Source organism: Haliotis asinina, chromosome 11, assembly GCF_037392515.1.
Source record: "Haliotis asinina isolate JCU_RB_2024 chromosome 11, JCU_Hal_asi_v2, whole genome shotgun sequence".
Lineage (NCBI taxonomy): Eukaryota > Metazoa > Mollusca > Gastropoda > Lepetellida > Haliotidae > Haliotis > Haliotis asinina.
The window spans coordinates 51,544,917-51,562,843 of record NC_090290.1 but is presented as its reverse complement, the minus strand read 5'-3'; the positions used below and the strand labels follow the sequence as shown (position 1 = coordinate 51,562,843).

At 40.5% G+C, this 17,927-nt stretch overlaps 1 protein-coding gene across 1 annotated transcript in view; it reads right to left on the bottom strand.

Annotated features, from left to right (window-relative positions):
- LOC137256101 (uncharacterized) overlaps nucleotides 1-13,793 on the bottom strand; it is a 33,510-nt gene extending 19,717 nt beyond the window's left edge. The window contains exon 1 of the mRNA XM_067793800.1: nucleotides 13,666-13,793. The gene's annotated coding sequence lies outside the window, so the exon portion shown is untranslated. The remainder of the gene's footprint in view (nucleotides 1-13,665) is intronic.
- Nucleotides 13,794-17,927: the final 4,134 nt, after the last annotated feature.

The window sequence follows — 17,927 nt, the reverse complement described above, 5'->3', positions numbered from 1 at the left end:
ACACTCAGTCAGGCATAAAAAAGTACTATAGTTCTAGGACACTAGACATCGACAGTGCATGTAGTCCCAAATATAACACTATAATGACGTCCTAAAAACACTTATACGAAAGTTCAGTTTACTGCCAAGCAGCAGGACGCAAGCGTATGTATCTTGTATGCATCACGTCTTGACGTCTTGAAATATTACCTGCGTAAAGTTACATAACACGGAACCCCTCCAGGATTGGCGTGGGGAGGAAACGAACCTGTGTGGTGACCACAGAACACGCTACCTATGGAGCCAGACCATGCTCCCTTACTCCACATGCCTGTGGATGTAATTCTGTAAATGCTGATTTAACGACACTTTGACTCAGGAATTCCTTCAGGAGGTGAACATTTAATATCTTAATAACGGACGTAGCAACTCCTTAGCTGAGGTCCGCATAGATTTGCGGATGACTAGATTACTAGATTACAAAATTCAAAAACAAAACATCATAAAACGGGGTGAAGCTCGGATACTGTATGTTCTAATCTGAATTAAGTGCCCCTCTGTTTCCCAGAAGTCGGGGGTAATGTAACGCCGGACTGCACGGAGTCGCTGCAGCTCTAGTTAATCTCCAACTTTATGCCAGATCAGGATACACATGTCACGTGCCATGTGGTGTTGAGATGAGAACTAGTGTCATATGTCTAACATTTCCTGGATGGTTCAGGCATCCCACTCTGATGGATTAACAGTCAGTGTGCTTCTGGCGACACTACACACTTCTTTAAAACCAATATAACCTGATTATTATTTAGAAAGTGGTCAGTGCAACATGTCATATCTGGAATTTCATTTTCTTAGTAAAGCTCAAATTCTAGTACTTATTTTTTGGTTGAATCCCATCCGGAATTCGAACCCGCACTCTGCAGGCATAGTGGCAGATTATACAGATCTGGTGACGTATTACACATTGATGGGGGTATAGGAATAGGCATGGCAAGAGATGATTTGAGGTTGGACGTTTACACCAAAAGCTTTCCAAGACGGCCCCTTGTCCTGGCCAAACGATAGATACGGGTGCGGCTTGGTATTACGGCACCTAAGGGTGAGTAGGTGAGTAAGGTTTAACCCCCTCCGTCAGCTTGTTATTGAAGGAAAGGAGGGAGAGGTGCAGTTCTCAGATGCTTACACCTTGGTGAAACACAACGATACGGGTATGGTGCTGAGAAACCTTGAAATATAAGAAAACATGATTAGAACCCACAGCCCTGGTTGTCTTGCCTTTCCGCACCCTGAATCGAACCTATGTGATGCGAAATAAAGACACGGCATCAGCAGGACGGAATGGCAGGATGGGCAAAATCACGATAGTTGAGTATTCATGGTGCCATGAATCTTTAACAATGCTCAGACCAGACCAGACAAGAACTGCCTACAAACAAAACAAAAGTGCATCATGGGTGATTGTGAGCATGTTCCCAATTGCGCAGATCGATGCTCAAAATGTTCATCACTGGGTTGTCTCGTCCACACTCGATTATTTACACACCGCCGCCATATAGCTGGAATATGGCTGAGTGCGGCGTAAAATTAAAGTCACTCACTTACCTGATTGAGTAGAAACTCATCTGACATTTACGACAAGTAAAGGATGCGGTCTTTCCAACACATGAGGTCGGGTGATTTTCTTACCTTGACAAGTAAGTTGTCAACGCCATTATGCCTACAGAATATCCAAGAATTCAAGTTATGAATGTTTCCACTACACCAGACTAAAGGGATTTATACGCAATAGAGTCACAAAGTCATTATCACCATCATCAGCTTCCATACCATGACGAGTCAACATCAAATATACACAAGGAGCTTGCTTAACTATCCCCTGAAATATCTCACGACTGAATAAAGGCGATCTTAACCCTTTTGAAATAATTTTGGATATGATTGGTCGGCGTGTACAACAAATGTATCCTTCCGTACAGAACCTGGCCCAGATGGGGGCTAATTTAAAGGTCACATGCAATGTAAAACACAACTTTGCAGATTCTGGTACCTTTCGGTATGCACTTACCGAAACAAATCATAAAAAATGCCAATTCAACGTATAAAGTTGAAAAAAAAGCGATAAAAAAAGCCCGCGAAATCGGAGTTCAAACGTTTCACTAAATTCCCCCCAGCGCTGGGGGAAAACTGGTTTCAACAGCTGTGCTGCGCTGCGCTGCGTCCATAACGCATGCGCAGTGAATAGGTTCGCGGAGCTTGAAACCGTATGCATGCCCAGCGTCTGAGGTCGTGAGCAGTAGTCTAATCTTGGTTGTGTACACAAACAAGTAAATAATCTACTCTTTACGTAAAACAACTTGTTGATGGTGGTAAGCAGTCTCAGTCACAGAAAAAGCTCAGTGTCTGGTTTATTCACACCTATATGTCTGTATGCCTGTCTGCTAAAGACAACATGCAATACACAGCTTCAATCATTGACCACGTGCAGTTTGAACTTAACACCTATCAGACTATACAACATAAAGAAAATAAGTTGATTTATAACTCGTGCACCCCAGTCCCGTGTCTGCCACATTATGTAATTAGGCACGTGTGATACACATGACATGTTTTTATGTCTGTGGGTTGCAAACAAACTACATTCATGTTTTTCGGATGACTGGATCTGACGGAAACTGGTGCAAACTCTTGTCAGTTTTAAGTCCTGCTTTGTGCTTGGACGAATGACAGATTCCAGCCACGCAGTAGTTTACCATCTCTACTGACATGATTTTTGATTGGATCGAGCGCAAATTCAGAGAACATGTATTTTCCAAACCCAACATCTCTATATACATTCTTCATGGATAATTCTTTTCGTGTATATGATTTTGTTTAACAACAGTATATGAATCCATACTGAAACGAGGCATGAAGTACACAAAAAGAAGTTGTTATCTGTAGTATCTTCTTGGGATCCATGTCTGCTCAGGGACACACACGACATGCGAGTAGTTCCAATCACCCGCTTTATTATTCTGACGTAGTACGCAAGTTCACAAGTTACATCATGTGACCTCAGATGCTATAAGGCATACAACTACATCTCACAACTATGAGAATACTACAATCCTCCCACAGTTAGTACTGAAAACATCCATTATTTTCAAACATAATATTTGAAAATATTTAAATCTACCACCAATCAAGCATGTAATAAATTCCTTAATGTGTTACAACAAATAAATACACCATCAAACATATCCCACTTTCATTATTATACAAGTCTAACAATGACATAATGAAACATTCAAATATTCATTTCTTTACATAGTCTTTCAAATATGCAGGAGCACGACGTGTCCTTTGAGATCTTCTTAAACAAGCAGTATCTGCTGACAGTGTAGCAGATCCACTCAGTTCATTTTCTTCTTCAGTTTCAGTCACATTAGTACTCATATCTACAGCTAGATCAGTACACAAGTTATCCTGCTGAACAGTAAAGTTCTCTGGCACTGAAATTGCTTGTACTTGTGACTCAGTTCTGTCTGATACTAAGTTTCTCGGAATCATATCTTCAGGAATCTCAACATTATCAAAGTTCACTGGATCCTCACATGGAGCATGTCTAAGAAATTTAGCATTTCTTACACTGATAACACCTGTATCACAGTTCACAACCTGGAATGTATCACGTTGTTTCTTGTTGATGATCACATATTTTACAGGTTTGTACGTTGGAGTTAACTTACCACGCACAAAATTAGCAATGTACACCAGATCACCAACACTAAACATATGATGTTTCACACTGTTCTTCACATCTGCATATGTCTTCATCTTCTCTGCATAACAGAGTTTTCTTGATAATAATGGATCAGGTTTTGAGGAGTACAGCATTGGATATTTAGTTTTAATGTTCCTATGAAGCAATAACATAGCTGGAGTTTCACCAGTAGCTCGATGTGGAGTAGCTCTATACATTTGTAGAATTCTGGGTAACTGTCGTTTCCAGTCATTCCCATCAGTTGCTGCAGAACGGAATGCATTCTTCAAGAATCTATGAAAGCGTTCGATCTTTCCATTGCTCTTGGGAAAATATGGTGACGAACGGATATGTTTAATCCCTGCCATTCTCAAATATTTCACAAACTGTACGCTCACAAATTGGCGACCATTATCTGAAACTATGCTCTCTGGGAAACCATGTTCAGAAAATATTATTTCCAAAACTTCAATGATAGCACTTGATGTAATGTCTTTAATCACCACTGCAAATGGATACGAAGAAAAGTAATCTATCAACGTTAACACGTAGGCTGAATCAATAGGTCCAACGATGTCTATACCAACTTTCGACCACGGTCTTGGTACTGGATCTACAGGTTGTAATGGAGTGTCATTTCTTAAAGGTTGATTCAGAACACAGGTAGCACACTTGTTAACAAGTTGTTCCACATCAAAATCCATCTTTGGCCAATAGAATCTTGTACGAAGGAATTGTTTAGTACGTACTATGCCTTGATGTGTCTCATGAGCTATACTCAAAACTCTCGACCTTAGTGATTGAGGAATCACTATTCTCTCTCCTCTCAAAAGAATTGAGTCATATGTTGAGAGTTCATTCTTGAACTTCAGATATTCCACCGACACATCACTCCAATCATCCGAGTTTATAGCACTTAATACTTTCACAATTTCTCCATCTTTGGATGAACAATTCCTAATTTCATCTATTGTAATTGAATCAATATCTAGTACACATGTGTCAACCACAGATCTGATATAATAGTCAGCCACATTATCACAATTCTTGGATGATAATGATTTTCTTGAAAAGAAATCTGCAATATTAGATTTGCCAGCAATGTGTCTAATTTGGAAATCATATCCATTTAACTTCCATGCAAATCTTTGAATTCTAGGGGGTAACTGAACTGTTTTCTCTTGAGTTAGCATGTGAATCAACGGACGGTGATCTGTTTGTAAAATAAACTTCCTTCCCCAAAGATACTTGTGGAAATGTTCCACAGACCAGATACATCCTAATGCTTCTCGTTCTATTTGTGAATACCTACGCTCAGTTTCTGTCAAAGAACGACTAGCAAATGCGATAGGTTGAAAACTACCATCATCTTGCTCTTGAAGTAAAACTGAACCCAAACCAACTGGACTAGCATCACAAACCAGAATAGTTGGAGCATCAACATCATAGAAAGCTAAACATGTGGCTTTACTAACAGCCTTCTTCAAAGATACAAATGCTGACTGACAAACATCATTCCATCTCCATTTCACTCCAGTTCTAGTGAGAAGACGTAATGGTTCACACAGATCTGCAAAACTAGGAATAAACTTCACCAAGTAATTGCACACTCCTAAAAAAGAACGTAACTCAGAAACATTTTCTGGAGGATTAGCTAATTCAACAGCTGACACCTTCTTTGGATTAGGTCTGACACCTTCAGAAGAAACCACATGTCCTAAAACCTCTATCTCTGTCATACCAAGTTTACACTTGTCCTTGTTGAGCTTTAAATTATACTCCCTACATCTTTTAAAAACTTTTCTGAGCAAATTTTCAAGTTCTTCAAGAGAATCTGCATAACAAATCAAGTCATCAATATATTTCTCCAAACCTGTAATATCATGGAAAACATAGTTCATAGCCTTTTGATATGCTTCAGAAGCTGAATTCAAACCAAAATGGAGTCTTTTGAATCTAAAGATACCTCTGTGTGTAACAAAACTTGTCAAATCTCTAGATTCTTCTGCCAATAAAATCTGCCAAAATCCCCGTTTACAATCAAGCTTGGCAAAGTAGCGTGCTGATCTCATAGCATAGAGTGTATCATCTACAGTAGGAATAGGAAACCTCTCACGAACAACAGCCTTGTTGACCTCACGTAAATCACAACAAACTCTAATCTCAGAAGTATTTGGTTTTGGAACACAATGTATATTTGAAACCCAAGGTGTAGCATGATGTACTTCTTCAATGATATCATCAATCATTCTATCTAACTCAGAACTGACTGCTTCCACCATAGAATAGGGTAACCTACGAAGTGGTTGTGTAACCGGTGTGACTGATTCATTAACCTTGATTGTATGAGTAAAATCTTTAATTTGACCCAAGCCATCAAATACATCTGAAAATTCATCAAAAAGATGATCTAGATTTGTTGAAGAACTAACCTTGTTTACGTTGATCTGAAGCAAAGACAACTCAAGACTAGACTTCCTTCCAAGCAAAGATACCTCATCACCAGACATGACATAAATCTTATCTTCAACTTGATTATCACCAACTTTCAGAAGAACATCAAAATAACCAAGACATACCATAGGCTGCTTCTGACCATAAGCTTTAAAATGTTTAGCTGTAGGAGAAAGTGGGAAATGTTTGAAATATCTATCATAAGTCACCTCTGAAATTATGTTCCTATATGAACCTGAATCTAAGAACATCTCCAAATCTCTACCATTTACATTCACAGAAGTACAGAGATCTGAATCAAAGTAATACACAAACTCAGCATCTTCTGAAAATGAATCTGATTCAGATGTTTCATCAATCAATACTGCCTTCAATTTCTGCTTATCATTCTGTTGCTGAAATTTAACCTTACCACCTTTCTTTTTCTTTTTAACAGCCTTCTGCTTTGAATGAGCTTGCTTATCAATATCTAACTTACCTAACTGAAACCTTGATGTATAACTAGACCTACTACCTGGAGTTGAACTACCAGCTGACTGTCTAGCTTTACATACTCTAGCCAGATGACCCTTCTTTTCACAGAACAGACAGTTGGCATTAATAGCACCACATTCAGAAGCCTTGTGATCTGAAAAACCACATCTGTAACACCGGCTATAAGACTGATTACCAGACTGAGTAAAGCTAACATCAACTTTGTTAACAGAAATTCCTGCAATAGCTTTAGAATTCTCCATAGCCATCTCATAAAGTCTTGCAACCTTAAGAGCAGAATCCAAAGTTAAATCATCCTTCAGCAGAAGTTTCTCACGGAGGTGTTTCGATGCACATTTCTCAACAATCTGATCTCTGATCATTTCATCATGCAAAGCACCAAAATTACAAGTTTTGGCAAGTTCTCTCAAGTCAGTAACATAATTATCAATACTCTCATCTGACCCTTGTGCTCTAGAACGAAATCTGTAACGTTCTGCCACTACATTTCTTTTTGGATTGAAGTATGCACTCAAAACAGTTTTAGCAGTATCATAAGTGTCCTTTTGACCAGGCAATGTAAGAAAAATTCTCTGACATGGAGTACCTAAACAGTGCAACAATGTTGCCCTTCGAACCTTATCCTCTTGTGTTTCTAGACCACTGGCAACCTCATAAATAGAAAAAGATTCCATCCAAACAGTAAATTCATTACTCATATCAGTGGAATTCATATTTAGAGCTGGCGGGGGACGTAAATGTACGTTAAAGTTCACAGGTGCTGCGACTAGTTCAGGTTCAGCCATATTGGATACACACTGTTTACACAGTTTGGCAAAGTCAAAGTTTATGAAAGTCAAGACAAGTTCGACTAAACAAAATATGGAGAATGTTCTCAATACCCAGTTCATGATGACAAATATGATAAATATTCACATTGAACACATGCTGTTGAAAAGGTGTAGACAGCTGTAGACAAAACTTGCGACATACTGTGAGTCGTGACACTGACAGGCGAGATACATGTGATGCACGAGAATAAATGGCGTCTTCATGAGTGCAAAAGTTCTCACACAAAGTTCTGTTCAGAAGTTCCACCAATTAGTGAGAGTTCGTATCACTAACATAGTTCATGTCGCGTGTATATCACCTTCCCTTGAGGCATTACGACGAATCCCATCCTCGTCGCCATTGTAGTATCTTCTTGGGATCCATGTCTGCTCAGGGACACACACGACATGCGAGTAGTTCCAATCACCCGCTTTATTATTCTGACGTAGTACGCAAGTTCACAAGTTACATCATGTGACCTCAGATGCTATAAGGCATACAACTACATCTCACAACTATGAGAATACTACATTATCCATAAAGAATCTTACTTTCTTGTGACTGGCTATACTTCTAAAATGCCCATCAAACAGATCATCTTTCTGTACACAGAATGAACCCTCAGCATATCAGCAAATGAAACAGCCAATCGGAAGCCGTCGTTACACTTGAGTCAGAGTGCATATCCACCCGCTATGACTGGGTTCGGTCTCCCGAGGGCTTCGTTTCGGGGTAAGTAAGCCCAAGTACAAAATATTGCACTTTTGAATCGCGATTGTACGCTTATAATTGTGTTTATTTGTTTTTCTAAAAGCAGCAATGTATATTATATGTTATGAATAAGTGATAAATGTGTTTTAATTATGCTTGATTTTTTGGTTGCATGTGACCTTTAAACGAGGAATGACGTAGACTTGGCCTTCAGAGGATCAGGAGGCTGACAGAGGGGATGAGGAGGAGAGATAAGGCTGTTACACTCGGCATTATGAATCAAAGGATCCGAAAGGTCACCACTAGAAAATGTATGCACATTGTACGTGTTGACAACCTATCATTGCAAAAATACAGGTGTGCTTGAATAAGTACTTTTATGTTTGGACTAGGTGTTCGCTTAGGGCAAATACAGTTTCTCGTTGAACAATACAGGAAACATGTGGTACATGACTCAAAATAAGATAAAGCATGGGATATCGTTCTGAGGACTCATCCATGAAATCCTCCTAGGTTTAATTGTTGTAAACCTACCTGTTGTAGCCTTGATAAAAGTCGTTAGATGAAATCTTCTCCTTGGGAAAATGCTTGATTGGTCGTCAGAACGTAAGACAACAAAGGCTGGATCAGATGGAATGCTGCTGGACGTAAAGAGAAAGCTGACTGTTGGTGTTTGAAGTAATTTCTCCTGTCCTAAAGTGTTGTGGATGGATGTAACACGAGAAACAGAGGAAGTCTCCAAGTACCTCTTGTTTCCAGGTAAGTGGGTGATTGGTGGGAGGAACCTGGTGGCTGTTTGACCATTATTGAGCAACAACAGATCGTAGATGTCCCCGAAGCATGAGACAAACGTCTTGGTCAGATTCCCATGTTTTGCCTTGGACAATCGGAACAGAAATGTCAAAGGAACTGACCAGCAAGAAGGGGAGCAAGGTAGTGCTTCGTGGTGATGTCATTACACCCTGGCCATTGCCTGCATGGTCTGCCATCTCAAGCGAGATGCTCCAAGCTCAGGTGTATGCATCACGTGTAAAGCTGACTCTACCTGAAGGGTAGTAGGGTAGTCATGTGGTTGAAGTGTTCGCTCGTCACGCCGAAAACCGGGATTTGATTCCTCACAAAGGTGCTGTGCTATTGCTGAAATATTGCTAAAAGTGGCGGAAAAACCCAACTCACTTTCTTCATGAACTGCGCATACCGTAAATACCTAATCAAGTCGGATGGTAACTATGCAGAGCCACCAGCTCCATCACATGTCGGACGCTCTCACTTTTAATTGTCTTCACTAATTTCAACCGAACGCATAAACATAACATAGGCAAGATATCTTCGCTTGTTTAATCGTTTAGAATTCGATCAGTTAGAAAAAAATATTGAGGTACAAACTGAAAGGTCTGACGTCAGTAATCAATGGCAAGGAAACAAATACCATCTACAGATGGACCTGGTGTTTCGCCTTATCAGGTACCCTACGCTTCATATAAGTATAGATATTACTGTGGAAATTGTTCAAACTAGATTTGAAACTTAACAAAATCAGCGCGTTATGTATTTCAGCAGAACAAAGCTACTTTGCGTCAATTAAGATAAACACATATGATGTCGATCGAAGAAAATACATTTTAACCAAACTAAACATGTTCATTTTCAAACATCCTAAATTCATCACAAAATAGATGTGATGCCAGAGAAAGTTTAAGGTGAAATGAGGTGGATCAGTAGTTCTCCAGCTACGGAAGGACAATGGTGTCACAATTCGAAGAGCTCGGCTGGACGGTGAGGTTCTAGTCAGGGGTTAAGAGTATTCCCCTGTCACGCTGAAGCCCCAAGCACACTCACTCATTCAAGCTTTTCTCTGTATTACAGTTGGAAGTTCAAACCGGTACGTCAGCCGTTCACATTGATCGACTGGATCTTTGGTTAAAACGTTGATGAATTGATGAACATTAATGATAGGCAAATTTATGAAGACAATGTCATATCACTAAGTCGAGAAACAAACTGGTTCTTGGGAGAAATACGCATATTCCAAGTCATTCCGCTAAGTCTATGTTTGTCATCAGACAGGTAGTGAATGGTGGTACAGAGTGCACGACACAGTTTTCACGAAGGTGAATCGTGTGTGACTGTAAGGCGCCTCTATCAGTAGTGTAGCAATATTACGGCGGGGGACAATGAAAATGGGCTAAACAAAATTGTTCCCACGTGGCGCATCGAACCTGCCCCATCAGCGTGATGAGCGAACACATCACCCATTATGCTACCGTGCCGCCCTAGAGAATATCATAATGTGTCTTTCGTTTGACTCGAAGACTCGATGACATGTCCATTCCTCCTTTGTATCGGATTCCAAAGTTCTATCGTTTTGTATCGGATTAACAAATACCTCAAACAGCGATATATTGCAATTGCCTGGCCCAGGAAATATAGACATGTCTCTTGTCTCTAGACTGACCTTGATTTAGTTAAATCAAGAAACGACCGCCATGAAGAAGCTTTTGATACAAATCATAGGATTTTCTTGCTTTTACTAAAAAGATCAAGGTTAATTTTTGTTCGAAATAAGAAAACATTCGCTTTTTCAACTGTGGCCACAACACAAGACAAACATCAGTGCAATATTCGTGCCTTGATTCGAGGGACATTTGTCAATAAATCTGGATATCTCGGACACACTGGTAGTTTTTTCTTCAGAGGTTCAGAGCGATTTGTCAAGGTATTATTTACTGGGGAAATGGTACTTGCAATGCCGGGCATGTTTATAATTAAGACGTGTGTGATGTTGGGACATCTAGGGACGCCAAGACAAAAGCAAAGACATTTATATGCACTGTTTTACTAATACAAATATTAAATACGACCCACGTGCTTCCTCTAGCCCACAACACACAGTAAAGAGTTCTACAGGAAACCGACCTTGATTTACAATCTCTGCGAACTCGCACGACCAAAAGACCCCTTTGAGGACTTAATCAGTTCCACAATCATCTTGGGGGTACCTCTCAAAAACGTTTTCTATCTTACGTTGAGGAACTGGACGTGTATCGTACAGTAACCATTGCCCTGAGAGACCATGGCGTAAAGACAGGCACATAATTATACCATTAAATGTTCAATACATGTTTCTATAATTGCCCCAACACGCGATATTCGAAGATCAAAGAGGCAACTTTTCTGTGACACATATTCACCGTGTTCTCATCTCAGTCAACGAGATGACTCCACAATTATTGACGTTTGAGCCCATTGGAAAACATTCTCCCAGTTCCTTGAACAGTGCAGCTACAATCTGTTATCACATTCATACATCTGTCTACGTTTCTTCTAATTAATGAAACTTCTATCAACGAGACATGCCAAAAACTAGAAGCGACCGGAGCACACCCTAGCGGCGAAGAGCGTTAGCCGATCAGTCACGTGCCAAAGTGGTCTATTAGTTTTGGGTGCTGAGAATCAGAAACCGACATAACTATGCAAAAATTGGCATGGCGTGACAGATGATATGGATAAACTGGTGAAAAGAACAGACCTAGTTTACAATGACGTATGATGATGCATGGGGAGAAATAATTTCTTTCGAACTCGCATACATCACTGAATGTATTTTATTCACTTTTGTAGCAGGAAATGCTTACTGATGAGGCGGTCTGGCGCTAATGTCTTTAGGATGTGCTGACGTGGTCATGTCAGGGTTAAAAACGTTTGGAACGGAGTCTGGCAGGTTTGTTGACAATGACAAACTGATTCTCGACTTTAATTGTCACAGATGAACTAATGACTCGGTACCCGACCTGCCTTAGACCTGATAGATAAATCTTACATAGACCTGCCTTAGACCTGATAGATAGATCATATGCAGACCCGCCTTAGACCTGATAAATCCTACATAGACCTGACTTGATAGAGTTGATAGATAGATCTGGCGTAGATTTGACTTAGATAGACCTGACAGTTCTGGCACAGACCTCTCTTAGACCTGATAGATAAATGTGACATAGACCTGACTTAGACAGACCTGACAGGCAAACCTGACATTGACCTGACTTATACAGATAGATAGATCTGACACTGACCTGACTTTGCTCGACCTGATCTCAGATCGACTAAGAAGTGTAATATAAGAAAGTGTTTTTGTACTGACATATCTAGTTTTTGAATCAAAATGACGTCTCTACCCAATCGTGTGATGTGTACAGGCATCCTAGGTAGCCGTGATAATCTGGATTAGAAATGGTCAGGCTCGTGTGTGATACATGGCATTGTTTCAGTATTACGCACATCGATGCTCGAGATGGTGTGACGCCATAAACGAATAAAGACATCCAGGTTTTGTTGTAGAGGTGGCACAATATACCACCAATCTCTGCATGAAGTAGAACCTTTATAGTTGCTGTTTGTTTGCTGCTTAATGCCTCGTCAGTAACTATCCAAGTCGCTGACATAACCCTGTGATTGACATATCGAGAATCGCGTACTGCTAAAAACAACCATCTTGTCCTTTTCGTCACTCGTCTGCACCAGCAGTTGGGGACATTTCTGATCCGGAACAATGCATGTGATAAACTGTGCAGCAAACTAACTAACAATACAGTATTATTTCTGCTAATTTACTCATGTGTGGATTTCTCAAGAGATTGGAAATGAATGTATTTTCCATGTGTTTTAGGACATATTCTTCCAAGAACATCTTCAGGAATGGCTTGTCAGTCAATAATCCAAGAGAATAGAACACTATTCTTTAAATACATCTTTGTTAGAACTCTATTTAGAATCTACAAGATAAATCGTTAATACGGGCGTTGTGTAAATTTTGATTTGGCTTTCGTCACTATTTAGTCCCTATTTACCCAAATCCAACAGAATGTTCAGTGATGACTATGAAACCACCTGTATAAACGTTTATACATGCACTATTGAAAGTGAAATCCATGTAATTTATGTGTGTGTCAAGAATTCAGATTTACGAAATAAGTATCTGTCATTTATGTCAGCTCATGTAAGAGATAAACACACATTGTTCAGTCTATTAAATTCTAAGAATATTTAAATTTATGTCACCATGACTATTGCCGTTTATATAGAACATTTTTTCAATACACGAAATGTCACCACTACTACCACGTGCATTTATCCGTATAAAGTGTATTTGTACTATAGGCTTATAGGGGTGAAATAATGAATCTGAATGTAGTTGTGCTTTCTAAACTATTGCCACTGAATATAAGTTGGAAAATGAACAGGTACTCATATCATCAAATAACATTGAACGATAATAACATTGAGTGTGACTGACTACTACTACTACTACTACTACTACTACTACTACTACTACTACTACTACTACTACTACTACTACTACTACTACTACTACTACTACTACTACTACTACTACATACTCCAAAGCTCCAGTAAGAGGTTAATATGAGTTTCTGCAAGTGAAGTCGATGCATGAGGTAAATGAAGGCAAGACTTACCTGAGCGTGTGAGCGTCCACCAGGTAAGTCTGTCTGTGTGTCAGTCTGTTGTCTAGTTGACAAAGTCCAGGTTTTATACCAGTATGGAGCGCGTGGCGCGTGCACTGAGCGCGAGCTGGCTGTGTCTTGGTAATCAATGAGGACTGATCGACACGAGTGGACAGAGAGGCCGGGAGGGGCGGGGCACACAGTGCGGGGGTTGGGATCGATTGAGTGTTGAAGTGGTGTTCCATGAAGGTTAGGTGCTGGATGTATCAAGCAGTTGCAATAGAAGGCGTGGCTGGGAGACGCTTGACATCGGAGTCAAGGAAATGATTAATAAAAGCTGGTAGTGAGTTACAAATGGGTGTCACCAGTTTCCATGCAGTGGACGTCGGTCTCGGGAAAGTCACCAGGAGACATATGTAAGCACACGTACAAGTAGAAATACACTTATATCCTCAAAAAACAACAACCCAAAAACAAAACCAAACCCAAACCCACGCTAAACAAAACAAAAAAAACCCAAAACAAACGTGTCTGCAAAAGAGGAATAATTAACTAGACCGGCAGAAACAGGTAAAGAATGCCTAACCAGTGGTGCGCTTGTGTGCGCTTGCGTGTCTGAATGTAGAGGGCCTGTGGGTGTGTTTTTTATGTGAAGTGGTGTGTATGTACGTTGTGTTTGTGTTGTGTTGTGTTTTTTTGCTGGTTGTGATTAGGGTGTTTAAATGGAATCAATATTCTAAATAGTTCTAGTAGCAGTGCATCCTCATACCAAAAAGTATTTGCCGCACTAGTACTGTGTCTTTAAGGGTAAGTCCGGTGTTTGGTGGAAGAGCCTGGCCCAAATAACGCTGCCATATTCTTCACCAGAAGTTGACAGGCGTACAAAGTTGGACAAAAGTTGAAATGAGTGTCAGCATAATTTGACCATGCATATAAATGAGTCTCAGGTGGCAGCAGTCCTACTCCAGCCAGTCGTTAATTACAGCTGACCAAAGTAAACGTGGCAGTGGCAACCGAGTGATATGACCACAGAGTGTAATGGGACATGTATGCTGGGATTTATGACATCCACGTACACAGCAGGGGTTCCACTGTTGGGGTAACAGGAGGGCGAGACCTCTCCTGTTGGTGATTGTACTCCTGTAGCAATGTTACAGGTCTTCCTCTAGGGGTAGAGGGGATACTGATGGGCCACTTGCCGCGCAGCTTAAACTCAGCCCGATGTATGTTAGCCTCTGTCAGGCCAGCACTTTAGCAGTTTCATTTATATAGTGAGGCCGAGACTACATTTCTGATATAGAGGCCGGGACTACATTTTCTGATATAGAGGCCGGGACTACATTTTCTGATAGAGAGGCCGGGACTACATTTTCTGATATAGAGGCCGGGACTACATTTTCTGACACAAAGGCCTTGACTACATTTTTTGATATAGAAGTCTTGACTACATTTTCTGATATAGAGGCCTTGACTACATTTTCTGACACAGAGGCCTTGACTACATTTTTTGATATAGAAGTCTTGACTACATTTTCTGATATAGAGGCCTTGACTACATTTTCTGACACAGAGGCCTTGACTACATTTTCGGATAGAGAGGCCTTGACTACATTTTCTGACACAGAGGCCTTGACTACATTTTCTGATATAGAGACCTTGACAACATTTTCTGATATAGAGGCCCGGACTACATTTTCTGACACAGAGCCCGGGACTACATTTTCTGATATAGAGGCCGGACTACATTTTCTGACACAGAGGCCTTGACTACATTTTCTGATATAGAGGCCGGGGCTACATTTTCTGATATAGAGGCCTTGACTACATTTTCTGATATAGAGGCCGGGACTACATTTTCTGACACAGAGCCCGGGACTACATTTTCTGATATAGAGGCCGGGACTACATTTTCTGATATAGAGGCCTTGACTACATTTTCTGACACAGGGGCCTTGACTACATTTTCTGATATAGAGACCTTGACAACATTTTCTGATATAGAGGCCGGAACTACATTTTCTGACACAGAGGCCTTGACTACATTTTCTGATATAGAGGCCTTGACTACATTTTCTGATATAGAGGCCTTGACTACATTTTCTGATATAGAGGCCTTGACTACATTTTCTGACACAGAGGCCTTGACTACATTTTCTGATATAGAGGCTTTGACTACATTTTCTGACACAGAGGCCTTGATTACATTTTCTGATATAGAGGCCGGGACTACATTTTCTGATATAGAGGCCGGGACTACATTTTCTGACATAGGGGCCTTGACTACATTTTCTGATATAGTGACCTTGACTACATTTTCTGATATAGAGGCCGGAACTACATTTTCTGACACAGAGGCCTTGACTACATTTTCTGATAGAGAGGCCGGGGCTACATTTTCTGATATAGAGGCCTTGACTACATTTTCTGAGACAGAGGCCTTGACTACATTTTCGGATATAGAGGCCTTGACTACATTTTCTGACACAGAGGCCATGACTACATTTTCGGATAGAGAGGCCGGGACTACATTTTCTGATATAGAGGCCTTGACTACATTTTCTGACACAGAGGCCTTGACTACATTTTCTGATATAGAAGCCTTGACTGCATTTTCTGATATAGAGGCCTTGACTACATTTTCTGACACAGAGGCCTTGACTACATTTTCTGATATAGAAGCCGGGACTGCATTTTCTGATATAGAAGCCGGGACTGCATTTTCTGACACAGAGGCCTTGACTACATTTTCTGATATGGAGTGAATTTACATTAAACAGTACGAGGAGAACGGCACCGCGTCTTTTTGTTTATACTGAGAGGTCGTGACTAGGAAAAGGCAGGGAATATCCGTGTTAATGTTGACAGGCCAATTTTCGCCTGTTACGAGTGTGTGGACTGTGTTATCTCATATAATGGTGCAACGTTTCCTGCTGTGCAGATAGGGTATGTCATCTAGTTGAAAACAGGTAAAACGCCATTAAAGCACACAAGAATCTTTGAACACACAAATGTATTTCCTGTTTTTAATGATAACGCAGGGAGAATACCAGCAGAGGAAACATTCACACTGCATGTTGCCATTAAAAGTTTTCTTTGTGGAATGTCCCACAGCATAAACCTTACAGACTTGTCCCTACAATGCATGGCAACATTGAATCAGCTTTCTCAGTAACATTGTCCCAGCACAGCATAAACCTTACAGACTTGTCCCTACAATGCATGGCAACATTGAATCAGCTTTCTCAGTAACATTGTCCCAGCACAGCATAAACCTTACAGACTTGTCCCTACAATGCATGGCAACATTGAATCAGCTTTCTCAGTAACATTGTCCCAGCACAGCATAAACCTTACAGACTTGTCCCTACAATGCATGGCAACATTGAATCAGCTTTCTCAGTAACATTGTCCCAGCACAGCATAAACCTTACAGACTTGTCCCTACAATGCATGGCAACATTGAATCAGCTTTCTCAGTAACATTGTCCCAGCACAGCATAAACCTTACAGACTTGTCCCTACAATGCATGGCAACATTGAATCAGCTTTCTCAGTAACATTGTCCCAGCACAGCATAAACCTTACAGACTTGTCCCTACAATGCATGGCAACATTGAATCAGCTTTCTCAGTAACATTGTCCCAGCACAGCATAAACCTTACAGACTTGTCCCTACAATGCATGGCAACATTGAATCAGCTTTCTCAGTAACATTGTCCCAGCACAGCATAAACCTTACAGACTTGTCCCTACAATGCATGGCAACATTGAATCAGCTTTCTCAGTAACATTGTCCCAGCACAGCATAAACCTTACAGACTTGTCCCTACAATGCATGGCAACATTGAATCAGCTTTCTCAGTAACATTGTCCCAGCACAGCATAAACCTTACAGACTTGTCCCTACAATGCATGGCAACATTGAATCAGCTTTCTCAGTAACATTGTCCCAGCACAGCATAAACCTTACAGACTTGTCCCTACAATGCATGGCAATATTGAATCAGCTTTCTCAGTAACATTGTCCCAGCACAGCATAAACCTTACAGACTTGTCCCTACAATGCATGGCAACATTGAATCAGCTTTCTCAGTAACATTGTCCCAGCACAGCATAAACCTTACAGACTTGTCCCTACAATGCATGGCAATATTGAATCAGCTTTCTCAGTAACATTGTCCCAGCACAGCATAAACCTTACAGACTTGTCCCTACAATGCATGGCAACATTGAATCAGCTTTCTCAGTAACATTGTCCCAGCACAGCATAAACC